Here is a 27309-nt window from a genome sequence, read left to right as displayed (position 1 = left end):
AAGGAAGTTTGGATTGTCATAAACACACTAACAAACTTTAACGGAGGTACTGATGAAAATATCCTGACTGATTGCATCATGGTCTGCTATGGCTATTCGAATGTACAGAGGGTAGTGGACTAAATACCGCATGGACATGTCTCAGCCTACCATTGGAAGTATCTACATGGTATGCTCCTTCATGGAGACGAAATCCACCATCAACAATCCCCGTCATCTAGGCCATGCCACCTTCTCACAGCTACCAGCCGCAGGAAGTACAGAAGATTAAATTCCCACACCACCGGATTCAAGAACAGCTACATCCCTTCAGTTATTTAGTTCTTGAACTAACTGGTAGAGCCCCATTTACTCCCTCGGAACAACAACGCCATGATAACTTTGCACTACAACAGATTTTGTTTCCTTTTTGTTCTAATCGTGTTATTTCTTGTAAAATTTTGGATAATTGATGTTTAATTTATGTTTTCCTTGTGTTCAAAATGCTTTTTTTTTGCTCAGATTTGCATTTAATAGGGCAGAAGTAGTCATCACATGTGTAAGGGAGTCATCTGATGCATCTCGAACAGTGGGGAAATCACCATGTGCAGTAACATGAATAGAAGTGCCAGTCCACTTTCTCAAAGGGTGAGACTTCATCCATACCTTGTGTTAAATTAATATTTGCCTTTGAAAAGCTAAGCAATACAGTTTTCTGCCTTGAGTATTTTTCAGGTGCCTGATTCATTCGGATGTAGGGTAGGACCTGATATGGAGATATAAGACAGTGTGTGCACATCTTGAGAGCCAGCTGCTCTGTAAAACATTGAATTCAGTTCACTGCTTCGGTTGCCTGCAGCCTCAACTGTTTTGCACTTGTTAAATACAAGCCAATTCCACCTGCAAGATGCAGTTTGCAATATGTCAAGTTTGTGAATGCTTTAAAAACCACTTCAGTATTTCAGTCCCATCTAATTAGTCGGGCAGCGTAGACAGGAATTATTGACACTCTGCACAAGGAATACCCTGGGAGCAGATTAAACATCAAATTTATTACTTACTGACCTAATTGTTTGAAATACATTGCCCAAAAGAAAGTTCTTAATTTTCAGTCAGTGAATAGTAGATATTCTACAGGGAGAAATTGCTTCCCCTTAATAAGAGATGTGAGAAAGTATCGGTCAGTTATTTGGAGAATATTACTAAAACAAATGCCAGGCCTTTTGCATGGATGTGAGTTCTGTATGGAATGGTTTGTGAGGCTGGCGATCCTGTATGCACCTCAAACTCCGACAGCCAGCCTCCTTTCAGTGGCGCTTCACTCCCAGGGTGTTTGATTGGCTGGTATGGGGGCATTAGGGCAAGAAGCTTGTTCCACAAGGAGAAAGAATGGCATGATAGTGTAGTGTGTAGCAGTTAGCACAATCGCTTTACAGTGCCAGCAATCACTGATTAGGCTTTCATTCTCATCTTTATCAGTAAAGTGTTTGTATGTTCTCTGCATGAATTTCCTCCGGGTGCTCCGGTTTCCTCCCACATGTGAAAGATGTATGGGTTGGAGTTAGTTTGCTACGGGCATGTTATTTTGATGCCAGAAACATGGTGACTTCCACCAGCGCAATCCTCGCTGATTTGACATGAGATGCAAACAGCGCATTCCAACCATATGTTTCGCTATTTCAATGTACAAGTGACACATAAAGCTGATTTCAATATGTCTCTTTGAAGCCTGTAGCAGGAGTGAGTGAGGTGGTGATGGTGGGATGGTCTAGAAGGGAGGAGGTTCTGCAGTAATAATGGGTTTGTGGAGAGCCCTGTTTTGGGGAAGTTCGGCTTTAGGCATGTACTACAACAGTGATTGTGGATGGATTGGTGATTTGAGGGATGGGGGGGGGGGGAAGACAAATTTAATAGGCAGCTTGTTTGGAATGGAGGAAACCTTCTTGCTCCTCCTGATTATCAAGCAGGAATATAAAAGATACTTTTCCATGGATTCAGCCCCTCTCACTTCTCCTGATCAGGTTGACTGTGGTTAAAATCAGAATGACTGTTAAAATTCTGATAAGGTCACTGACCTGGAGCATTAACTGTGTTTCTGTCTCTGCCCGATCTGCTGGGTATTTTAGCGTATTCTATATTCATTTCATGTAATAATAATGATCAATCCATTTACTAAAGCAGATTTTTTTTGTTATTCACTTGCAAGATCTGGCTGTCACTAGCAAGAAGGCATTTACTGCTGATCCCAAAGCACCCTCGAAATGAATGGGTTGGAGGAAAAGTTCAGAGGGCAACTCAAAGTTGTGTGGCTCTACAATCACGTGTAGGCCAAACCAGCTAAGGATGGCAAATTTCCTGTCAAATGCACCAGGGTGAACCACTGTATTCTAAAGAACAGTCCACAATTTCACAGTTACCAGTAATGAAACTAGATTTGTTTAGATAAATTCCAGAGTTATCTTAAGTAAATACATGTAAATATCCTACATGCATGGGTTAGATTTGAACTTAGGCCTCATGATCATCAGATAAATGTGATATAGAATGAGGCCACTCCTTTCCTCAAGACCATGCTAGCTCCTAACACATTCCCAACTCCCACACATATCTCTGTAATCTATTCTCTTTTACGTGTCCATTAACTTTATTCTGATTTTCCTACCACCCACCTACACACGGAGTCATTTATTGTATTCTATTTACCTTATGATCAGCATGTTTTTGGAATGTGGAGGGAAGCTGGAGAGTCTGGGGGAAAACTACAGGGAGAAAATACAAACTGCACCCTGAGATTAACGCAAGGTCAGGATCAAGCCTGCTTTGCTGGAGATATGAGGCAGCAAATTGACCAACAGCATTCTCCTGCAGTCCTGAGCAGGTTGTCCTGTGTGAACTAACAGTGGTCTACGTTTATCATCTCTGCAGGGTAAATAGCACTACTTTGTTGCTTGCAATGTAATATGTTTTTTTTCAAAGATGTGCAAATCTGAGCAATTTATTTATAAAAACTAATCTCCTAACTTAATTGTAACCATCCCCTTTAATTATATATATTGGACCACTGAAGTGAAAGAAATGCAGATATCTTTTATTATTTAACTCCAGTCAAGTCTCCTTCGGGATGTCCCAGCTGATGAGATATTTAAGGCTGCAACCAATGACTCTGACTTCTGTCTTCTTCCCCCCTTCCTCTCCACTCCTGATGAAGGATCTTGGCTCGAAACGTCGACTCTTTATTCCCGTCCACAGATGCCGCCTGACCTGCTGAGCTCCTCTAGCACACTGTATGTATTGTAGCCAATTTCAAATGCCCCTCACTCAGGATAACAGTGTGATAGTGTCAAGCTCCCCAAAATAACAATCTGTTGTTGTATTGTTGCTTGAATGAAAGACGATGGAAAGGTGTGTCAGGATACGATAATCCTCATTGCGATTGTGACATGGATCTATCACTGATTTGGCAATTCATCTGAAAAACAGCATCTCTGATCCATCAGTGTTCATTGGCTGATCAGCTTAGGTTATTGTTCTTGAGTGTTCAGGGTGAGTAGGTTTCTGACAGAGGCAAGTCCTGCAATGAACCTGAAGGAAGTGGATATAAGGAACAAGTGGTTAAAATTAAAACTGTATTGATGATCACGTCTAATCTTCAAAGAAATCTTCGCTTTAAAATATATCCTCAGTAGCGTTTGAGGATTAAGTTCAAATCTACTGTTACATTTTCAGAGAAACCGTGAATCAAGTTTTGCGCTTATCAGAACTAAAATGAGAAGCTTAGGTGTAACTTCCAGTTTCTGGTGGACTCATCTGCCTCAGCTGGAAGAGTAATATTCACCTGACACAGGTGCATCGCTGTTTCAGGTTATAAATCCAAGATATTCTAGTGGTTATGTTGAAGTTACAATGCAGGTGAACCTGTAAGTTCAAGTCAATTCAAAGAGCAAGTTTTAATAGAGCATCACCCAGGGCAAATACTGATGCACGGGAGCTACTGATTTGGAAACTTCAACAGTGTTGTTTTTAATGCCCCGGGACACCACATGTTAGCATCAGTGATACTTTGTTTGGGACAGCCTCAATATGGAGTTAGGCTGAGAGATGATCAGCTGAGGAACAGATAACTCCACATAAGTATCTGCATCTGCCATAAATCTTAATGTTTTCTTTGACCTTTGGATTCAACTTCTCCACAAATCTATAAGGCTGTAAGACATAGGAGCAGAATTTAGGTCATTCAGTCCAACGAGTCAGCTGTCCCATTTGATCGTGGCTGATTTATTTTCACCTTCAACCCCATTCTCCTACCTTCTCCCTGTAACCTTTGATGCCTTTACTAACCAAGAACGTATCGAACTCTGCTTTAACTATACCCAATGGCTTGGCCTCCACAGCCACACGTGGCAGTGAATTCCACAGAGTCACTGTCCACTGGCTAAAGACATTCCTCATCTCTGTCCTAAAGAGATTCTGACACTCCTTATATATCTGGTAAAAAATACAGATTTACAGTTACATAATACCTAATTTGCAGACTTCTTTCACATAAATTAATTCTTAATTTAGACAGGAAAAATGCATGTTCAAACCTTTCAAGAGTACTCAATTTTTAAATTGAGTACTTTAGGCCAAGAATTTGAGAGGAGCGAATAACACCTACAGTGTGTATAGATCATTGAACCTGGAAATGAAACCATGAGACCATCAGAGGAAACATTAACCTGTTAACTGTGCTTTTAGGCGGCCCAGCATTTCACCCAGTGAAGGAGAAGAAGCTGGATCTCAGGAACTAGATCATGTGGGAGAAGCAAAACTGAAAACAGGTACAACAGAATGGCGCTGAAGAGGTTAGCTATGTTTCTGTCTGTCATAGAGTACATTTAGAAAAAAATCAGAAGATTGATGTAGTCATTGCATGTAAGCTTGTGCAGTTTATATAGTATGACATATAGTTTCTGTAAATGAATCCATTTAATTAATGTGCAATCAGAGCCGGGCTCAAATGTACACAAAATGCTGGATGAACTCAGCAGGTCTGACAACATCGATGAAGAATCAACATTTTGATCTGAGCTTCATCGGGACTGGAAGGGAAGGGAAAAGAAGCCAGAATAAGAAGGTTGGGGGTGGGGGGGAAGGAGTACAAGTTCGGAGGTGATAGGTGAAGTCTGGTGTGTATTAATCTGGATTTCCAACAACCGCAGAATATCTTATGTTTATGATTGCTGGCTCAAATGTGCGTTGCTGACACCACGGATTTCCAAAGCAGCTTGCTGAGGAATGAAGTGAATAAGTGCTTGCGGTCTGTGATTGTGAGTTGGCTTTCTCTGATTGGGTGAATCTTATATGGTGCAAAGGCTCGACAGCAGTAGCATGTCGCAAGCTGACATTTCTAATACAAGCGGGGTTTGAGGTCCACTTACGTAAAGTATATTACACAAATTAATTGTTTCTATTAGTATCAGCAAAAGCACCAAAATAGCAGCTGCATGTTTAAAGATATATTCGTGCAGTCACACTCAGTCAATATTAACTTTGAATAATGTATATTTTGTGATGTCATTAATCATAATTAAATCCATTTCAGTTTTTGAAGAGAAGATACAGGTACATCAGTTCTTAACCCATCAAATCTGTCTTCTGAGTTTTAGAGCCATAAAGCTATAAAAGGTCCTTCAGCCAAACATGTTCAATCTGACTAAGTGGTGTACCTGAGCTACTGTCATTTGCCTGCATATGACCTATATCCTTCTAATCATTTCCTATCCAACATCTTGTTAACATTTTAATTCTGCAACCCCTGGATGTTATTTCATACACCCACCAACCTCTGGGTGGAAAAAGTTGTTCCTAAATCTTTCCTCTCTCGCCTTAAATCTATTTCTTATATTTAGTTTTAGATTCCCCTATCCTGTGAAAAACACTGTGACTATTCACCTTGTCTATGCCCCTCAGGATTTTATAAACCTCTGTAAGGTCACCCTTCAATCTCCTATATTCCAAGAAAAACATGCCCAGCCTATCCAGTCTCCCCTTATAATTCAAACCGTCCTGGCAGTGTCCTTCTGAATCTCTTCCTTTCCTTGGTAGAATTTAGCAAAGATTAGTTTTTACCATTGCACATTGTATCTCACCTGTGAACCCTATGCTTCGTGTTTCTACTACAGTGTCCGGCAATTAAAATGCTTGACATGACTCATGCACTTTGCATTTCTTACTAATTGCTGGGGAGAACATCTGGAGTTGGATTATGTAAATTACCACATGCTTTTCAGTCAATCATCGTAGTAGACAAATAAACAACTAACAGCTCAGAGAAGGAGGAAAAGCCACACAGATCCCTATTTTCCAGTGACTGGGCCTAGCATGAGAGTAGTAAAGACAAGACAAGCATTTTGCAACTATGGACTGCCAGTGGGCTAGGTAAACAACAAGCCTCAGCTTCCTCCTGAGACCCGGAATATCCAGAAAGTCAGTCCTGAAACATCCTCATTTGCTCCACATGACAAGTATAGGTTGTGACTGTCTGGGACAGCAAAGCCTGTAACACCAGACTGCATCCAAGCTTGAGCTCGAAAGAATAGCACTCCAGAACTAGCAGCTCCACCGGACAGCTTGTAAAATTACGACCGCAGTAATGTAATTTTTTAACCACGTGTTTTCTTCCCCCACCCATGAATAACAAGACAAATCTAGTCCATCCCTCAGTTTACTCTCAATCATCAGTAACGAGGTAATAATCCAATCCACTGTCACTCACTGATAGCTTATTTATAACAGATGTAACTCATGGTTCGGCAAGAGGCTTAATCTAAGGGAAGACAGCCCTTGCCTGGCCAAACTTAAGAAATCTTGTTTGGGTGGATGCTGCGCGATGTGTCCCGTTAACAAATTAGTACCACAAAATAACAAACAGTACACAATATGTGATTAAACGATTGAGCTTTGTAATTCTTAATTTGACTATATGGTTAGTAAAGAAGCAAAAAAAGAAAAAGAGCCCATTCTCATGAAACAGTCTAATGCGCAATGTTGGAGCTGACTGATAAGGCCGTTCGTCCACCATCAACCTCCTCTGAGCATCCCAGACCTTCAGACCCTCGCTCCAAGTCCATTCCGTCCGGCGGTCTACCAACTCTCTCCATTCGTGTCTTCTCTCCTCATCTCTCCCCGGCAAAAGACCATGAAATCCCTGCTTCAGACCCACAAGAAAGAACAACATCCCTCTCATTGGATAGCCCCGTTATCGCTAGTATAGTGTGGCGCGTGGCCAAGTGGCTGAGGCATCGGTCTAGTGATCTGAAGGTCTCTAGTTTGCGCCTTAGCTGAGGCAACGTTTTGTGTCCTTGAGCAACGCACATTGCTCTGCGACGATGTCGGTGCCAAGCTGTATGGGTCCTAATGCCCTTCCCTTGGACAACATTGGTGGCGTGGAGAGGGGAGACTTGCAGCATGGGCAACTGCAGGTCTTCCATACAACCTTGCCCAGGCCTCAGTTATCATCAAAAATCGATGGACAGCAGAAGAAGATCTCTAGTCATAACCCAAACATTGCTGCTACAGTGAAACCATTACATTAGCAGTGAAACCTTACAGTGCGTTACACAGATATAAGGAAAATATTGTAAACAGGATCCATGACCTCTCCAACCTGCTCCTTCATTTAGTTAGACCTTGACTGATCCTGTTCTTATGCCAAATTTCCTGTTTCATTTTATGTCGAATAAAACCTGTCATTTTCAGCCATTAGCTGGACCTTTTGATGTAGAAAATTTCAAATCCTGTAGCCTCCTACTTAAATAAACTCAAGAGCATCACTGTTCTAATTTCCAGCCCACTTATCCTGAGACGCTGCCCAGTATTTCCAGCCTCTTCAGCTGAAACAAATGATCGCTTGGGATCTACCTAGTCAATGCCTTCGAGATTCATATATCACTTATCTGTCTTCTGAATGCTCACATCTAACTGACTGTCTTCTCTGGGGGAGAGATTCCTCATCCCAAGAATCAATGTTGTGATTCTAGACTGCTCTGATTCTGAGCAACTCTATCTTTCCTAGATAAACTAATGTTACGCTTACAAATGCACTAACTGCTGGGACTGGATTATAAACATGAGAAAATCTGCGGTTGATCAGATATTTTTGTCACCTTCTGAAATGACATCAATTTGTTTTTGATTCAAAGCTGAGGCCATGTGGTTTGGCCTCATGAATGAACATGTTACAGAAAAGCATTTTTCTGGAGCAGATTAATTCTTTAAAGCAAATTTAATTATATTAGTTATGGTGTAAGTGATTGCCTGACTGTTCATAGTAAGGGATATATATATCCTTATATTTGCTTTTCTGAAAACTTTTACAGTAATTTGATTTGCTTAAATTATGGTGAGCAAAGGTCAGATAGTTGTGTCAATATGTTATTCCTCAGTTCCTCTCATCAGTGAGCCTCTGACGTAAACGAACTTCTGATATATGCAAACTGACCCCAGGTCCGTAGTCCTGTTGTAAAATTACACTTAGCTTCTGAAAAGAAGATCTGATTATATCTAATGTTCTTTCTAATTTAGGATGCAACAATATCTACATCAATTGGTATAAACAAAGTCATCCCCGGAGTACTTCTTTCAGATAGTTCAGTTATGCTTGTCTGTAAAACTTAAATATTTATTGTATCTGGGATGGGTTAAATCTACAACAGGTGAGCTGAGTTTCAAAGCTTATTCATAAAATGGTAAAAGGGGGGGGGAGAAAGAACCAGAATGGATAAAGAAAGTCATTGTATTATCTGGTCATTCCCAATAAGATTGCATCTCCATTGAGTCTAAACTGCTGCTTAGTGCTGCTATCAGTGAACTAACAAGCGAATTCTAGAATGTTAGTTTTCCAATGGGACTTCTCTGGAATGTGGAGAACCACATTGAACAACAGGATTGTGCTACAAACTGACACAAGATTTTAACTAATATGTAGATTGTGTGAATAAGGAAACCAAATGAAAAGAGCCAAATAGCATAATGCCGTTGTCAGACCTAGGTTTAAATATACTTCAAAAAGGCATATATTTGCCTCCAGCAGGCTCTTAGAACTTCTTAGCAACACCCACAAAATGCTGGAGGAACTCAGCAGGCCAGGCAGCATCTATGGAAAAGAGTACAGTCGACATCTCGGGCAATGACCTTTAGCAGGACTTCCTTCTGGTTCCTAAGGATGAAGTAGATGGTCGAACACAAATTAATTATGCTTGGTATGAAACATAATTCAAAATCATTTCTCATTCCCAACAACAAATTCTAACTATTTGGAAAGCAGAAGAGGTTGGTGCCATCAGTTGATGGAACAGAGACTTGGAGACAGCAAGTTATATTCTGTCAAAGGGATAGAATTTCATTACACGGAGTGTAATGAGTACCTGGAATGAACTACCCGAGGATGTGGTCGAGGCAGGTACAAATACAACATTGGAGGCACTTGGATAGGTACAAGGAGGGGTAAGTCTTGGAGAATTATGGGTTGAATGTGGGCAACTGGGTCTAGCAGGGAGGATGCTGTGGTTGATATGGATCAGTTGGGCCAAGGGGCTTGTTTCTATGCTGTATTACTCTAAGTATGAACTGAGAAAGGTTATATTTGTCACAATTATATAGTTTGTTTTATTGACCTTACTCAGATTGTTTTGGTCCTGTCACAGAAAAATAAGAACTTTTGGAAGGATTCATATCTGAATAAGATGGGCAAAGACCTGTGAAAACAAACTTTGCTTAAGAACCCTAGAGAGGACAGAAAGGCTGAAGGAGGAGAGGTAACTTGCAAGGAAGGAAGCTTGAAGGTTTAATTTTTATGGAGAGGGGTGATTATAACACATTTTATGTCCACATTGTATACACTCTGAATCAATGCAGATAACTTCACTCACCTCAACTCTGAACTGATTCCACAACCTATGGACTCACTTTCAAGGGCTTTACAGATCATGTTCTCAGTATTATCTATTCATGTATTATTATTGTATTTCGCAGATTGTCTTCTGTTGCACAAAGGTTGTTTGTCAGCCTTTCTGTATGGTTTTTCATTGATCTACTGTGAAACACCTGCAAGAAAATGAATTTCAGGATAGTATATAATGACATATACATACTTCTTTTGCCGGATAGTGGTGTGGTGGCACTGGACTTCAAGGCGAGTTGTCCCGGGTTCAGATCCAGCTGGCTCCTTGCATGCTTTCTATCCTTGCTGGGTTGAGTGTTGAGCTAGCAACTCAGCCTCATCAAAAACAGGCAAAAGTACTGAAGAAACAGCAAGGTTGCTGCCTGATGCACCACAAGGTGTGGAAAGGAGCTACAACAACATACTCTGATAATAATTTATTTTGAACTTTGGAGCAGGGAAAGGGGAGTCACATTTGCTCACTCTGGGACTAGGAATGGAGGACGGTTGGTCAGTGGCTGAGTTGCAATAGACAATGAAATTCATGGATAACATAGATTTATACAATTCATGGGATGAGATGAGGTAAACTTGGTAGGCTTGGAAGGGGCAACTATAGATGTGGGGCATAGTAGGCGGTGGGGAGAAAAGATAGAGATAGTTAACTGGGAAACCCAATCTCAAAGCCAAATAGGACTATGAGCTATTTGGTTTTGTTCTAGAAGGCGATGTGGAGGAGACAGAGGAGATGATATGCATCACAGATATCTGATTATATATTGTGTTCTCTTTGGGAAAGACTTTGTTGTGACTTTGAGACATAGAGACTTTGTTGTGTTTCTCAGATTTTGCAAATCCTTGAATCTGTACCAATGGTAAAGGATACGTGGGAGCATAGTAATGTTGACATAATGACATTATGGATATATGGCAATATCTTACATAAATTGAACAACAGCTTAGAAGGGAAGGCCGCTTGTTTAACCTCCATTGCAGATACTATAATTTTAGTCAAAGTATGTCAGCTGTTCCTCAGCAGAATCACTAATCCTTTCCTTTTGCATCACTCTAAATTAAAGGTTTCTACTGAATTAGTGAAGTACCTCAGGACCCAGGTCTCTTCTCTCCAGAGAGGCTCATTTGAAACAGTTGTTGTAATGATGATTGAGTTTATCAAGTGCTGAGTTAATCCATTTATCCAGACACATTGTGACTGAAAAGGAAAAGATTATTTTGAAGCTTCAGGGGTTTTGGTTGCATCTACCCTGTCTCAAAATATTTCAGTTTTAATTTCTGCCGGTAGTGCCATTCAAAAAAAACTGTAACCATGCCTGCACAGGGTGCTGGTGTCAGCAGGAATGTTGATTTGTCTGTAGTGGAACTGTAGTGTTTCCAGCTGGAATGATCAATCGTAGGCTTTCAATGCTGTATAACTACACTCCGTCTCACTCTATGATGGCTAACAGAATTTCCAACAGATTAACTTTGCAAAGGTCTCAATGGTAGCTTTCAACTTGTTACTTCATTCAGAACATGTTGGCAATAGTTTCAGGATCAATTATTTCAGCATCCAATCAATGCGAGTGCATTTCCATTGCTCTGTGTGACATTAATCACTGTGACTCAAAGTGTGGCATTCAGTGGAGAGAACTGTAATTCCAGGAGTTTAAGGTGAGGTCGCTAAACATATCTAGTTCTTTAATTTGCATTCTCCCTTTCAGTTGATGCCATTACAGTATAACATTACAGGAACTGCTCAGAGTGCTATATACTATATGAGATAAACTAAGAATATTACTACAAAGTAAATCAAGAATGGGTAACAAGTGAAGTTAAAATTGGACATAAATATGGAAATGAAACATGAAACATATGGAAACATAGAAATAATGAATGTTTGTTGTATTTTGATGAAGGATATAACATTGCATTGTTTAGTTTGTAAGCTGACAGCAATGTACAGGTATATTGCAAATGAATGAGTGAGATAAACGAGCTAGCGGAGTGGCGTCGCAGCAACAACCTGGCACTCAATGTCAGTAAGGTGAAAGAGCTGATTATGAACCTCAGGAAGGGTAAGTCAAGGGAACATGAACCAATCCTCACAGAGGTATCAGAAGTGTAGAGAGTGAGCAATTTCAAGTTCTTGGGTGTCAAGATTTCTGAGGATCAAACCCGTGCCCAACAATTCAATGCAGCTATAAAGAGGGCAAGACTGCGGCTATATTTCATTAGGAGTTTGAAGAGATTTGGTTTGTGACCTAAAACACTCAAAAACCTTTATAGAGCTACCGTGGAAAGCATTCGGACAAGCTGCATCACTGTCTGGTATGGGCTGGGTTCTGCACAAGACTGAAAGAAGCTAGAGAAGGTTGTAAATTTTAGTCAGCTCCATCTTCAGTACTAGCCTCCATAGATCCAAGGCATCGTCAAGGAGCAGTGCCCCATTATTAAGGACCCCCCCCCCAGTCACCCAGAACATGCCCTCTTCTCATTGCTAACATCAGGAAAGAGGTACAGAAAAGAAGTCTGAAGGCACACACTCTGTGAATCAGGAACAGCTTCTTCCCCTCTGTCATACAATTCCTAAATGGACATTGAACCCTTGGGCACTACCTCACTTTTTTATACCTTTTTTTTCTTTCTATACTATCATGTATTCCATTATACTGCAGCTGCTAAGTTAACAAATTTCAGGACACATGCTGGTGACAATAAACCTGATTCTGATTCTGAATATGTAGAGAATGGAGGGACGTAACCCATGTGCAGGCAAACGGGGTCAGTCCAATCAGGCATCATGAGATGAATTAGTTTGGTACAACATCATGGGCTGTTCCTGTACTGTACTGTTCTATGTTTTATGTTCTTTGTTTCAATGACCCAGCATTCTGAGTTAAATAGCATTTTTCCACTTTTTTGTGTTCTTAATAAAATTAGATTTCAAGAGAGTGTTAATAACATATTATGAATCAAGATATGAGTGTTGGTCTGGATAACAGTACCAGAGAGGGACTTAGGAGCTAGAAGTTTCTTGCTAAGCTGGTGACAGTTGACCCTCTAACTGAAGGTCATATGCAAAAGCATGCAAATCATATCAACATTCCTCACAGTTTGATATGAGTGCAGAGTACAATGGCAAACGATGTGCCAGTCCCTTGGGGGTTACTCCACCTGTCAAAGTTTTGCATCAGGACAGTCCGGACGCAGGATTTCAACCCAAAATGTCGACGTTCTTCCTCTGCACCCCTACGCACCGCAGACGCTGTTGGAACCGCGCTGTTCCTTCAGACGGTGGTTTGTTGATCCGGATGTATTATTTCACCAATATTTGTAATATGTTAAATGTTGGCATAAATGATTGACAATCAAAGAACGGCAAGCATTGGAAATCTGAAACAAAAAAGAGAGAATACCGGGAAAACGGCTAAGTAGGTCGGGCAGCATCTGTGGAAAGAACTGTTGAAATTTCAGGTGAAAGCCTCTTCACCAGAAAATTGATACGAGAAACCTATTGCGCATGTTAGATCTAAGTGATTCGGGTGAGCAAAACCTCGTGGTGCGTGCCGGTTTGATTTAACGTCGTGCGTATTTCAACAATTTACAAGTCGGGTTCCAAGAAACTAGAAAATATAAAATGACCCATAATGAGATTATAATGATGTCCCGATGAAAGGTCTCGACCTGAAACGGCGATAGTTTATTCCTCTCCATAGATGCTGCATGATCTCCGGCATTTACTCATAATGAGATATTAAGGAATTCCACTGAGGCCCCCAGAAAATTGATTTAATTACGAATATAAGAAAATTGAAAAATTAAAGTTGACAATTTAGCTCATGCCGCTAGAACATTGATTGCACTTTAAACAAAGCAACATTGCATTCTTTGTCAAAATATAACAAGCATTCGTCATGTTCTGTGAAATACTTTCCTGTGCTTGAATCCAACTTTATTTTATATTCATTCTTGCTGTAGTCACCGGTTATCCGATCTTGGTAATGACGTTGACCTCCCTTCGCAGGCAAAGCACTCTGGACAATCAGTGGAGGGAAAAAACGCTGCATACGTTTGTAGAGCCCAAGTTCTTCTCCAGTACTGTAATGCAGACCAACACTAATTCAGTCCTGAGGGAGTGCAACGTTTCCAAAAACATTGTCCTTGATATGTGAAACCGGTTACTCTGTCCAGCAGACGTAAAAGATCCTGTTGCGCTGTTACCGAGAACAGGAAAATTATCCTGGTCAATATTTATCTCTCAATCAAATTATTTGGTCAGTATCACGTTGCTATTTGTATGAGGTTGCTGAACGGTAATTGGTTGCTGTGATTCTTAGAATACACGAGAGACTGACTACCCTTCAAAAGTACTTAATGGTCTTAGCTGACATGACCGAAAGGGGGAATTAAAACGAGTCACAATAATGTAAATTTATAAACTGATGCTTCTAGAAACTTAGATACGGCTGTCAAGTGGGAGTAACAATTACGAGGGGGGAGGGGGCATTGCATAACTCTCATGATACAATAACGAAAGTTATTAATTTGACCGGCTGTCCCGTTCTATTCCACCATAATCCCACAGCTCAGCCCGTTCTTCTGCCTTGCAGCTCACACCGCTTGCTTCCTACTTTTCAGTCGTACCGCCCAAGATGTAGCGGGTGCCAAAACGCAGATTAGCAAATTGCAGCAATGCTTAATTTTAATGTTTTGCTTTTGAAACAAAGTTATTAAAATGCACGTTTCGCTTTTTATCCCCCAAAAAACTATGAGAAAACAGGGTAGATAGCCACTGTGCTGCATTACCAAAAACGGCTCCATCCAAACAGAACTGGTAGACCAGGGTTCGATAGAAACTGATCTGCTCTTTCATAAAGAAATGAAACCGGCCAATCCCACCGCTGTATCTTCATAGCATTTAATGGAAATAGCGTCACAGAGAGTTGCTAATTTATTGCAAAGGGCTCCGGACAGTGGTTCGTTTGGTTTATACTGGTAGCGTTGACACTCTTTGTCAATTATCTATTAAATGTATTTTAATATTAAAAGATTACTATATTATTTTAATATTAAAAGATTAATATTTTTACAGATTATTTCTAATGTCCAAATTAATTCCCCACGAATTGACAAGTATGAATAGCCGAGGCAGATTAGTACTTAGAGAAACGCGGCCTGGATTCAATAGGTAACAAACATGAGAAATTCTGCAGATGCTGCACCCTGGTGAGGGGGCTCAGACCGAAATGTTCACTTCCTTGTCTGGCGTTTGACCCGCTGAGTTCCTTCAGCACTTTGCGGGTGTAAGTTGTGTTCACTTGCTTGAATATTAATCGAAATCGGGTTTATTGCGAAAATGATTTCTGAAGCCATGTGAGGTGTTTATGTCGGGTGTTCGTGCCTCTTAGGCGCTCACGATTGGCAGTGTTTTTAATCTTTGTTTCGTTCACGTGAAGTTAAGAAAAAAGTGCCGGGCAGGCAATGTGAACTTTTCATTCGGAATGCGGCGTTGCAGCAAACTTAATGAAAGTCCAGCGCCGAAAGCTTGCGATTGACTCCGTGTTTGGGGAGTGAAACGAATAAGAAGGACGAAATTTACCCGCTGCGCTCCTTTTCGCTTTTGTTTTGGACCCAATTGAAATGATTAGACTAACGCACACGGTCCAGCAATTCCATGTTGCGGGAGTGTCCCGCCTGTCGCTTTTACGACTCGGTGACAAATGACGGAGATGTCACACTTTATTGAAGCTGCTATAGTTTAAAATTTATATTTAATAATACCGATTTCTCTCATGTGTAGATCCTTGTAAAGTTGAAGATTTATTCATTAAGGCAAGCACTTGAGAAAAAAACTGTAACTCCTTGAGTAGCAGTAAGAAAAAGACAACCATTGTTAGATCCGTTCGTCCAAAATTTGTTAGTAAGTGACGGACAGATGTCAGCCAGAATGTTATGCGATTCGATAAAAATAAATTAGGTTCATTGAAATTTTAGTATCGATTGGATTTGCGACACACACACACACACACACACACACACACACACACACACACATACATACATACATATATATAAAGTTACGAGCAAAAAACCAACTTTTCAGTATGAAGTGTAAAATCAAACAGATGAAGGTCAAGGGTCAGGTGACGGGAATTCTCAGCTGTTACAAATGGCCATTAAAGACGATCTTACTGCAGGAATACGCCGGTTCCGCTGTGTGCCCCTTGAACTGACCAATGACACCTGTACGGAGAGAGATGCTAGGCACATCCTCCAGGGGCTCGGAGGAAAGTAACCGGGGGCCAATAACTAGATCATGTTTGTTTTACGTTTGAGATCAACTGAGTTTTTGTTGAAAGTCACTTTTGAGAGCACAAAGGGATTAGCTGCGAAGGCAGATACTGAGCGCGGTATCTGTCTCGATGGGGCATCGAACCTTTGAGGTAAATAGATCGTTCCTCCAAAGCGCCTGTAGAGATTTCCAATTGGGTTGTTTTGTTTTAATCCATTTCTCTTTCCCGACGCCCTTTCTCCTTGCTAGGTATCCTTGTTCCTGTAAATCTTTCTGTTAAATGAGTCCAATTGGAGTACTTTCTGGTAGGCATTCAATTCCCAGTCAACCCCTCTCCCATCTGCCCTATGGGGGACTGTTCGGCCATCAGAGAAATTGCATCCCTCTTCACTTCACGAATTCTTTCGAAGAAATTTTGAAATGCATTAATTCGTAATACTAATTTTTAAAAGTTATAGCGTCGGAAAACGTTATCTGTTTTAAGAGTTTTTTCCCACTACAAGTCACAGCTGGGTTTGGGGGTCGATTGGCCCTAAATCACATTTTTTTTCCCCCAGAGCAGGTTATGTATGAAGCTTCAAGTCTCCCGTTTTCTACTTAATATTAACCGTGTCAGGTTCCTTAAAGCGGTTTAGTGCTTGGACGAATTCGTTACCGAAACCAGTGCAGAGGAGAAAAGGGGGATCTGCCGGTCCAGGTTGTTCCAAACAACGGCTTCTCCCGCCTTTATAAGACACTTGTTTGGAGGAAAACCCCTCGAAGGGGTGAATTGAGGGAATCTGCCACTTTAGATCACAGTAGATTCAGTTTTAAAGATTGGCCGTGAAGGTGACTTTGAGAGACTTGGAGATGTGGTGAGAAGGATTTGGCATAACTGACGAGACAAAGGAATTCTGAAATGTGAAGGGACATAAGTAGGGTGATTTACCACTTGGAATCAGTAAGGGTGAATTGGTCGGGCGATCACACTAAAGGCAGAAGAGTCAAAGAGCCCAGATCTGCGCTGCCTGGTTCCACGTCCCGTCCCGTCTCTATTGCTAATCCGAACACACGCCAAGACTCAATTCAGGCGTTTCCAGAAAGGATCCCTTAATAAAAGTGGTCAGGAGTGTTGGTATTGCGGTATTCCAGAGCTTCCGTTTCAGCTCTGAGGTTACGGATAAGTATAAGATAAATAGCTGGTCATAATTGAAAACGAACGCAATTAAACGCCACCCACCACCCACCTTATATTTTATGCAAAGGTTGTTGCTAATTACAAATGCCTGGGTATATTTTCCCTCGCTGACCGTTAAACATTACTGTGCTGTGTCCGGCATTGATTGGTGACAGATTCCAGCTGAAACAAGTATTCGTTATGTTTGCCCCATTCAACAGGAAATCACAGAAAACCCGTGTTTTAACCTCGGTTATCACCACCCTGCAATTTCAGTCCCTGCTCAGGGAAATGACGAGTCCACACCACGGCTACCTACGGTCGTGGTTTACGAACAATTGTAAAATGCGCCTTTGAAAAAAAAAATCATTATATATCAATATAGAAACGTAAAGATTGAGAATAGGACGGAATGGCTATCGATAATCCTGAACTAAATTTTAATAAAAAATTTTTCTCTAGTTGCAACAACTGAATATTCTCCGAAAGTTTCCAAATAATTATTAAAAAACAGTCTTAATGGAAAACGTTAATGTCAAATTAATTATATCAAACGAGCGTTTATCCTTTCCGAACATTGAAGCTCGGGAAAGTCACAGGCGGTTTGTGTCGACAGAGTCCAGAGGATTTAGGGCTAAAAAGGCCCTTGCCGGAACCATTTGTTTAAATAACATTTTTAAAATTCTGATTCGCGAAGTTGAATAACTTTTGAGTGGCGCAGTGGAGGCAATAAGAAGGTAGAAGTATAAAAGAAAATAAAATTAGACCTCATGGTTCAACAGAATTATTCCTGTGGACAAAGACAGTACATTAGTCGCAATAAGGTACGCGTTGCAAGCATTCCAGCCGTTCATCAATCTAGTCTAAAATTGCCTTTATTTGTTCAATAAAACTGTTTTAGAAGAATTCTCATTTAAAGTATAATATTTTTACTTCTCGATTCCATAAAAAAAAACCTACAAAAGTATCGTGGTGCATTATCGTCCTAACCAGTATCGGAACTTTCCTTCGGTCGCTTCCTCGGCATGAGGACTTCTTGTTTGTAATCGGATTAATGCAGACTGTGGACGGGCTGATACGCATTGCTGTACTCTCTATATATAACCTCTTGTTGTTTATCACATAAATCTGTTTGCTGGGCCGCAAGTGTGAAATATCCAGGAAACCTTTTTCCAATCGTCCATTATCTCAAGGCACATAATAAAGAGTTCGATGACCCCTGATTTCTGATGGGATTGTATTTAGTATGCGGTTTGTTATCAAGTCTAAGTGGTTCTAAACTACCTTAATAAAAATTAAATATGCTAAAATATGAAAAACGTTTTAATTACTGATGAGAAATTCAGAGAACATTGTTCCTTTATTAGGCAAATCTTAGGAGAAACAAAACGGCATTATATTAAACGTCTTTGTATTCTTTGTAGTCTAGAGAAAGATTGATTATTTGCAGACATTGGAACAACACATGTGGACCACAGTCTATTCTTCGGACAAGGGCAGACTGTCCAATTTATATTATAATTAATATAAACTGAAATAACTGATATTATGATGATATAATTATTCGAATTAGGTTAATAAATTTATATTACATTGCAATAATATTAATAATATAAATTAATAACATCACTAGTTAATTTTAGTCCAGCGCGCCAGTTGGAACCGAGCCCCGGGCTTCCACCTGAACTGGACAGATTATCGTTCATTATGAAATATTTACCCGTACAGATAACACTCATAGCCAGTGGTACATGTTTACATCTTTTGATCGATAACCAGAGATACTTACTGATCCGCAATCAAAATAATTTTCTTTCAAATATAATGTATCATAAACGCTTACATATACCAAATGTTTAGGGAAACCCATAGGGTTCGTACATTTCGTGGGTTGCCTGTTTGTGTTGGAAGAACCGACATCTGATTGACCATGAACGTGTTTATTTCGCTGCTATACAGGTGCACATGGAAAGGGGCCGTACGTTCCCAGGAGATTCTAAACAAGTAGGAATTGCAGTCTTGAAAGGACATACTATCACGCAAGTCGTTACCCTAATGTCCTATCTTATTCCAAATACCTTTCAAGGAACATTTATATTGTCCTTGGGAATTAATACTATGTGGGGGAGAAACAAACTGAGAAAAGATTGTTACACTCAAACTTCTCCCTCTAACCTAAATAAATCCACACAACTTTTTTCAGTTAACGTTTAGAAAACTAAGGACCAAGTCGGATAATATCTTATGGCATATAATTAAGATTAATTTTGGTGCAGTTGGCTGTTTTATAAAAATATCCTCGGTTATGCTTAAATAGCTGTTTGATTTATGTAAGTTACTTAAAAGATAATCGCTCGTGGACTAAGTCATATTGAGTAAAGTGACGCCTTTGCCATTTCTGTGAATGACATAATCTGCAGCATTATATTGTTATTGTAAAGATCATGCACACTTTTCTGGAACTCGGACTATATTTTTAATTGAAAAGATGAAAATAATTAAAACGTGTTTTCGAGATTTGTCGCATTTCTGTCAAGAAAGGCTTCTTCCTTTTTAAAAAGAAATTGTTTGGCATACATGAATACACATTCACACATGCCACAGGCATGCACACAAATACACACCACCACAGGGGCACCTACATACACACACACAATTCCTCTTCACAGTTCGAAATTGAAATTGCACAATCCGTAGCCCGAACTCAATAAACCCAGAAGCACCTCAATATGTCAATGTTTCGAGGCTAAGAGAAAGAACTGCCAAATAAAAACATGTTTTAAACAGGAAGAGTAAATGGTAGACTTTTCAATGTCTATTCGCGGAACACCGCACGGTTTCCAGCTCTAAACACAACCCTTCAGTGCTGGTTCCACTAAGTACAGGCCAGGGTTATAGCCCCGCGCATTTCGAAACTAGTCGATAACAGTGGCAAGAAGTAACTCGTGTTTATTAAGTTGCTGTATCAGCACAATCTGAGTGTTGCTAAAATGCACGACTTTAAATAATATAAAGGTGTGCATATTATAAATTCATTTTTTCGCAGTTAACAAGTGTTATTTAGTAGATTACACGATTGTCACGTCAGATTTTGCATTAAATGAAACCTGTTGACGAAGGTCACACATTTTTAACATTGATGCAGACAGTACTGCTTCCATTTATAGTTGTTTCCTTTTGGGTGATATTTTGATGAAAATCCATGTTTTCAGTGATCAAGCACTAAAGTGTATCACTTAAAGTGTATACTTCGAACTTTTAAAATTTCTTAAAGAAAACGAACGGTAAATGTTTTACAACCTTGGCTAGGTTCACTGAAGGGGCACCCGAAGTTTCGTGCAGTCCTGCGAATTTGTTAACTTGAAATAGAATGGCTAAATCAGGATTGATGGTCATACTAATACAATCGTTTCCATTTCATGAATTATGATTTTTTTATGTGACGTATGAGTATGATAGATCCTGCAGATGGCGCTCTGAGCACCGAATTCACCAGGCAGAGTACAAGCAAAGGCTGCTCAGGGAATGGGATGGGGCGGGGGAAGCTGAATACAAACCAGACTTGAATATCTAATTTCAACCATAATGTTTAAGCAATATTTTTGAGGAGGGTCGTTAACCATGAGAAGTCCGGTGTGGAAGTGCACAGAATAATAACTATTTAATGCGCTCCCATTAGTCTAGCATTATTTAGTACTAAATTGATATCAATGGTTTGTTTTAGTGAGTATTTTACCACCTATTTGTATTGGGGAAACCTTTTTTGATGAAACGAATAAATAGAAAATATCTCTGATGTATTAAATCTAAGTAGGAATGGATGAGAGTATCGATTTTAAAGATACTGTAACTTGTTTTCTGGAAACAATTCCTGACCGTTCCGGAGCGTGCGGCGTCACTTTCGGCCTGGTAGTTTGATGCTGTCCCTACCTCGACACGTTTTGTGGCTTGTGTCGGAGTTTGTTGGGACAGCTCTAGCAGACAATACTAAAGAGCTCCGGCCGAGATGGGAACTTGGTAACACAATACTCCAAAATAAATCTATTGGCTAGCAGCTAAAGAACTCTAAATTGTAACCTGCCACCGTGCAATGCACGTATTCACACCCATGTTGGGGAGGGCGTGAGTGGGATGGGAAGTGGGAGGGGGTAGTAAATTCGTCCACTAATTAAGGATAAAGGTTTGTTTCTGGATGCACCTAGATTCAGTACAATTTTTTTTAAAAACACAAGTTGATTTATTATATTCGCGACTAACAATCTGAACACGGTATTCCACAAAATATGCTCCATCCGATCTGAAACAGATATTAAATAAACTGACCGGATTTGTAAATTTAGTACAGTTAATGTGAAAGTTAATAAATAATCTTTATAGGCCATTTCTGAAGTTTTAAGTTCTCTGCATGACCGCCTATTTAATTAAGCGTATTATTCGATGCAACATTAACACAATTCAACAGCACCAGTGGATCCGAGGGGTTGCAAGCTGGGCTACTGGATCGACGGCTTGACTTTAAATGCTAAATCTTGAAGTTAAAGGTTTCTTCCTTGATCAATTCCCAACTATTGTGGATTAATTACTTTTCCTTACTTTTCATTCGACCCATCGCAACAGAAATTTATGGTATTATCAAACCAAATACCTAAAGTCGAATTGTACAGAAAATACTTACTGACAAGATTAGTGCAGGCGTCTAAATTTCTGATATAAAACGGGAGAAAAACTTTTAGAATCTTACTGATGTAATGCAAAGGGCACACACATAATATCTAAGTACCTGCACAGTTCTGTATGTATACTGAAATGCGTTTTAGCATACAGACGCAGGCACACTGGCGCACATTGAAAGCACGCACACACGTATATTTATGCCAGTTTGGACATGGTATGGTTCTTATAATAAATTTCGTCCCCCACCAAGTCAATACATTCAGAACTGTTTATACCATCCATTTGTTTTTAATTATTAGCAAAACCGTTCTGGTGTTTCCCACCACCATGTGACAACCATTCATTTAACAGCAAGTGAAAGAGCAGGACTCACGCTAAATACTAGAAGAACTCAACAAGTCAGACGACATTTCCCATCGAGTTCCTCCAGTATTTCTGTGTGCATTATTCAAGATTTCTAGCATATGTAGTTAGTGAAAGAGCCGGAATTCGTTGGTCCCCTACTTCGGACTTCTCGAAAAGAAATAGAGAAGAGAAGCACATTAGTTAATAGATGAAAGAACTGATGTGCGAGAACACTTTGCACAGAACGTTCCAATTCGTGGCTCCAGTTCGGCCAGTGAGTTCCCTTCCAAGCAGCCCACGAACTTCCACCGACCCCTGTGTGAAGCCAAGGCTTTTGCACGTTTGGTATTAACTACTGCAAAAGAAACACAACTAACCATATCTGATCTTCACAAACACAAGGGTCTCGGGCCGAAATGTCGACTGTACCCTTTTCCATAGGTGCTGAGTTCCTCCAGCATTTTGTGTGTGTTGTTCACAAAGACAAGATCACCATCAGATTAATTTGTCACTGTTTTTATTGTCAAAGTGTCAATGATAAATGCATAGTTAACATCAAATACTTCTGGCATCAAAAAGAAAGGTGCTCTAACTACTGACGACAGTTTTTATAAAAATAAACACATTAAGTGGTTTCGAAACCCTTTTGAGATGCAACTTTATTACAATAAACTTTTCAGTGAATTGAAAATTGAAAGCACGGACAGTAAGCAATCTCCTCTGTAAAGTTGCCCCCGCTTGTCCACTGCTACAATCTATTCAATGGCCTCATCTCCTTGCAATATTCCCAGACACTTCAGCAAGTCACCTCACTGGGAATTTGAGGAATTGACCCTTACATTGACAAGTTGTCCCAGAAGGACGCGGTGCAGCTTCTTGGCACTTCAAATGTTACAGAACGCTTCTCGAACGGCTGCGTCTAATATACCGCTTCTACTACGGAAACATTTCAATAGAAAAACAGCAATTCCAGTCTTAGCGAGATCTTGTGGAAAGCCGTGATTTGTACTTAGTCGAACAAGGTGAGTAGCTGGGACGCTCTTTTCCGTTTCCCCTGACCAGCCGCGGTGCTGTGGGACTTAACAAGTACCAGTAGCAGACTGCAGCCTTCACCCGCCGGCCCCCGACTTAATTTCAGTTTATTGTCAGTTTCGTAAATTCAAAGTATGATTTGAATCTTTACGATAAAACATCATTATAAACAGAGAAGTTATTGCTCGTTGGAAAAAAAATAGGCGACTGTTCAGCTGAAGTTTGTGCAAAGTGTGTGGATAGAAACAGCCTTATCCACAATTTTCACAGTATCAGAAAGAGAAACTGTTCAGTTTGGATCCATTTTTTAATTGTCGTTTCGTGCCTTGTCTTTCTCCCCTGAAATATACGCTTTCAAGTCTGGCAGCTTAAGCGAATCTGTCACAGATTGTGGTGGACTTTATTGCCATTGATAGTTGACCCCGGGCTGACGTACTCAGAACGGCCAGTGTGGTATAGTTACATTACACACAGTGTAATTTCACAAGCATGATATTGGCCGACTCTCGAACGTCCTTCCGCAATTCGCCAAGCCGTGTCTCATTGGTGCCCGGTTATACATTTTATGTCCTCGATTGTTCTAATTTTGGTCAAGGTTTGGAACGGATTAATTTCTGAAAGTAACTGGGCTGTACGCATTCGGGGCATAGCAGGACCGGTTCACTTTATCTTACTTTCTGAACACCGCCGAGTTCCAGGGAGAACCGGCCGGTGGGTGAGGGATGGCTGGCGGCTGAAAAAAATGATCCAACTTTCTATCGGTTCCGTCTGCAGGGTTGTCCATTTCAGGGGACTTTTTTTTCTCGGAATTGTCAAACTTACGCCACTTTAAAAAAAAAACTTGAGCGATTAATTGCCGCCCCATGAAAGCAGCTGTCATATTTTATGCATTAAATAGTTAATAAATGATACCACACTGGAGGTAAAGACTGGCTTCCACCGGCGCTTTATATAAAGAAAGAGGGCAAAAGCAAATCGCAGCGTGCTGCAATTGGAAATTACTGAACGGGTACCCTATGTGTCTGTCGGCAGATGCGTCCGAGGAGCATTAAACTGCAGATCTATAATAAAACCAATTAAAATGCAATGAATATCGACCCAGACTGCAAACAAGCTTATCATTCCGACGATAGATATTATCAGGCAATTGATGCGCAGTTTCGGAGGGCTTTACTCACTGACTCCTGGGCGTCTGCGGCTGGCTCACTTCGCATAACTCTCCGGGACGATTTAACCTTTATTTTGGAAGATCCGCGGCTGCCTTCAAGTTTTCTTTCTCTTCCCCGTCCTGTCTTTGTTCCAGACGATTCGCCTTTGGCTCAAGGTAATGTTTGTTCTTTCTGCTCTGTGTTTTCTCTCACCCCCCCCCCCCCACCCCCACCACCACCGGTTATCCAATTCGCGATTGGCCCTACTTTATTTTATTTTCGAGGTGATGAGGGCGATTGACATATGAATGGGTGGCCAAGGCAGGCCGGAGCAAGTAGAAATTTCGAGTTGTGCGATCCGGTTACGCTTTGCTGCCAATGTATGGCACAGTGGCGCCACCGTACGGGCAGCGCTCCCTCCTGAACTTAAGGAGGATCTGGTCTGCCGGGCTGGAGAGGCAGAGCAGCTATTAACCGTTTGTTGTTTGAAAATGCAAAGAAGCATTTGCAAGTGAGAGAAAAAAAGATATATCCACTGGGAAATTTAGCTGTTATGGAATAGGCGATTGCTGCATTTTGCATTATTAAATGTACTTGCATTAAATGCTAAAAGAAACAAAAGCAGTTGGATTCATGGAACTCTATTGGGGATGAACCAGAGACTGACAGAGAAAACGTTTTGCCAGGGTTCAGTACAACGAGCCGCCGTGACGCTAAAGAATGTAGTTGGCTTCTTGAGGAGTCTGTCTTGCGTCTGGATGCTGAGGAGGTAGATAGCTTAAGTTGTGGGTTCGCATACCGTATTGAAATACTTATGTGGATTTTTCTTTGTCCTTTTTAATAATTGGCAATTAGTCCGGTGTTAAAATAAGCTTATATCCGTGGTTAATTTTATATAGAATGATTATTTTAACCCTTTAAATCACACGTTTTGACTAGTTAAACTAGAAGATTAAGAATGTGAAAAATTGTTATTTATTTTACAACATTAATGCTTGTAAACAGCAATTTTAAAGCTAGTTTCTGTTAGGCACTTTGCTTCCTGGAATGGAGGCAGTAAGTTGTTAACGTTTAGGAGCCACCTTAAGTTGCGAACTCTTCGACTGGGTCACCCGCATAGACGAGTAACAAAATATGCCAGCAAGTTTCTGTTGTCTGGTCATAACTATGTGTGAGTGTTGTGTGGTTAGATACGTTGAGTCCAAAACTACGAATTTATAATGTAATTCCATTGTGGGGGCACTGGTAAATAAACATTAAGAAAGACAAATATTTTAAGGTGCAGGAGAGTGACTCTTTCATTGGACCCTCTTCTGCAGAGGGTTAAAGAGCAGCCGTCTGCTGCCAAATGCAAGGAGAGAGTGAGAAAGCGAGAGCAAAGGCGATTTACTTCCACCTTCCCGGCAACGGACGTTCCCCAACGATCTCTCCAAGGGCACCCAGGACACCTCACGCGAACACTATACCTAGAGCTAGGTGGCATCTTCAAATAATCGGGTTTAAAAGACAAAAGAGGTGGGGAGTGAAAGGAACTGTTGACTTTATTAAATATTCAGTGCAGGCTCCTAGACAAATTTACGTTCGTTCTGATAAATTATTAAAAGCTGAAAGCATCTGTCTATCAAGAATGCAGTTTATTATTAACTAATTTTACATGGCAGTGCACTTGCTTTGTTTATTCCACGCCTCTTTAAAAAAAAGGAAGAAGACCTCTATGCTTTCGATTGTTTGTTAACGCCTTGGGGAAAAATTAAGTTTTAAACGCATCTCCCTTTAACAGGGAACTTACTTGAGTCCTAAGTAATACCGGAGTGCAGTACCTTCCGTATGTAGGGAGTTGTGCCTCAGTATCGTGTGCATCTACGTGGGTTGAGGTGCTTCATATAACAACCCGTTTCTGTTTAGGTGCATACGTGTGTCGCAGTTAGTGTGTTTCTGCACTTGTGATTTTGAATTCCGCGTGTGTTTGTAAATGCGTGATGTGTGTGTGTGTGTTGCAATCAGCGCATCTATTCAGAAGGCTCAACCAGCCATCTAATGATCTGGTCATGTGGTGTTATTATCTGTAATAAATGCGAACCGTCTTACAGTAATCAAGCTGATTAAAAATTCTTGCGCGGCCAAGACGGGAAAGTGTGTGTGTGTGTGTGTGTGTGTGTGTGTGTGTGTGTGTGTGTGTGTGTGTGTGTGTGTGTGTGTGTGTGTGTGTGTGTGTGTGTGTGTGTGTGTGTGTGGTTGGGGAGGGGTGTGAATTTCCTCGCGTGTTATTTCTTTTATCAAACTGAGCTCCGCTGTCCGAGAGAGGCGGCGGAGAGAGCAAGACTCAGTCGCTACCCCCACCCTTCCCCCTCCCCCTTCACCAATCCCCCTCTCTCCCTCACCTTGGGGCTCGATCACCCCTTGCACTTGAATGCAAAATAAAAGTCTCGGACCAGGAACGGAAGCGAGCAGGGATTAGGAAAAGGAGGACAACCCCGAGGAGCGCTGATGAGTCAACGCAACTAATAATTTCTCTCATTCTGTCGCTGTCAGTCCCAAGGCTTCGATCGCGGAGAGAAATGATCAGTGACACGGGTGGCTTTTCTCTTTTAGATCGGAACGCCAGCACCCCCTTTTTTGCATATTGCATCTTCGAAGTGATTATTTTAAATTTTCTTTTCGTTTTCGAAATACATAGTTCTTTAAAGATGATTTATATATGAATTTGTGACAAGGAGTGGCCGCTTGAAGGGAATTTCTCTGGAGTGCAGAGTGTATGTGA

At 40.7% G+C, this 27309-nt stretch overlaps 1 protein-coding gene and 1 long non-coding RNA gene across 11 annotated transcripts in view; one reads left to right on the top strand and one right to left on the bottom strand.

Annotated features, from left to right (window-relative positions):
• Positions 1-1011: 1011 nt before the first annotated feature.
• LOC132392711 (uncharacterized) lies at positions 1012-24781 on the bottom strand. Of its 2 annotated transcripts, XR_009511633.1 has the most exons (6): positions 24579-24781; positions 13076-13294; positions 11005-11114; positions 9891-10065; positions 9007-9178; positions 1012-3561 (listed from the first exon to the last, which is right to left on the bottom strand). It is a non-coding gene; the product is annotated as an uncharacterized LOC132392711 (long non-coding RNA). The 2 variants fall into 2 exon arrangements; XR_009511632.1 differs by lacking the exon at positions 11005-11114 and having other exon boundaries at positions 24579-24780.
• LOC132392708 (DNA-binding protein SATB2-like) overlaps positions 3570-27309 on the top strand; it is a 229258-nt gene continuing 205518 nt past the window's right edge. Inside the window, exon 1 of one of the 9 annotated variants that reach the window (XM_059966975.1) lies at positions 3570-4799. The gene's annotated coding sequence lies outside the window, so the exon portion shown is untranslated. Of the gene's footprint in view, positions 4824-22816; positions 23391-24594; positions 24725-25000; positions 25318-26300; positions 26454-26508; positions 27306-27309 lie in introns of those variants that run through there. The other 8 variants (XM_059966970.1, XM_059966971.1, XM_059966965.1 and 5 more) reach the window with 8 other exon arrangements.

Source organism: Hypanus sabinus, chromosome 4, assembly GCF_030144855.1.
Source record: "Hypanus sabinus isolate sHypSab1 chromosome 4, sHypSab1.hap1, whole genome shotgun sequence".
NCBI lineage: Eukaryota > Metazoa > Chordata > Chondrichthyes > Myliobatiformes > Dasyatidae > Hypanus > Hypanus sabinus.
This window is presented reverse-complemented; position numbering and strand designations above follow the sequence as displayed.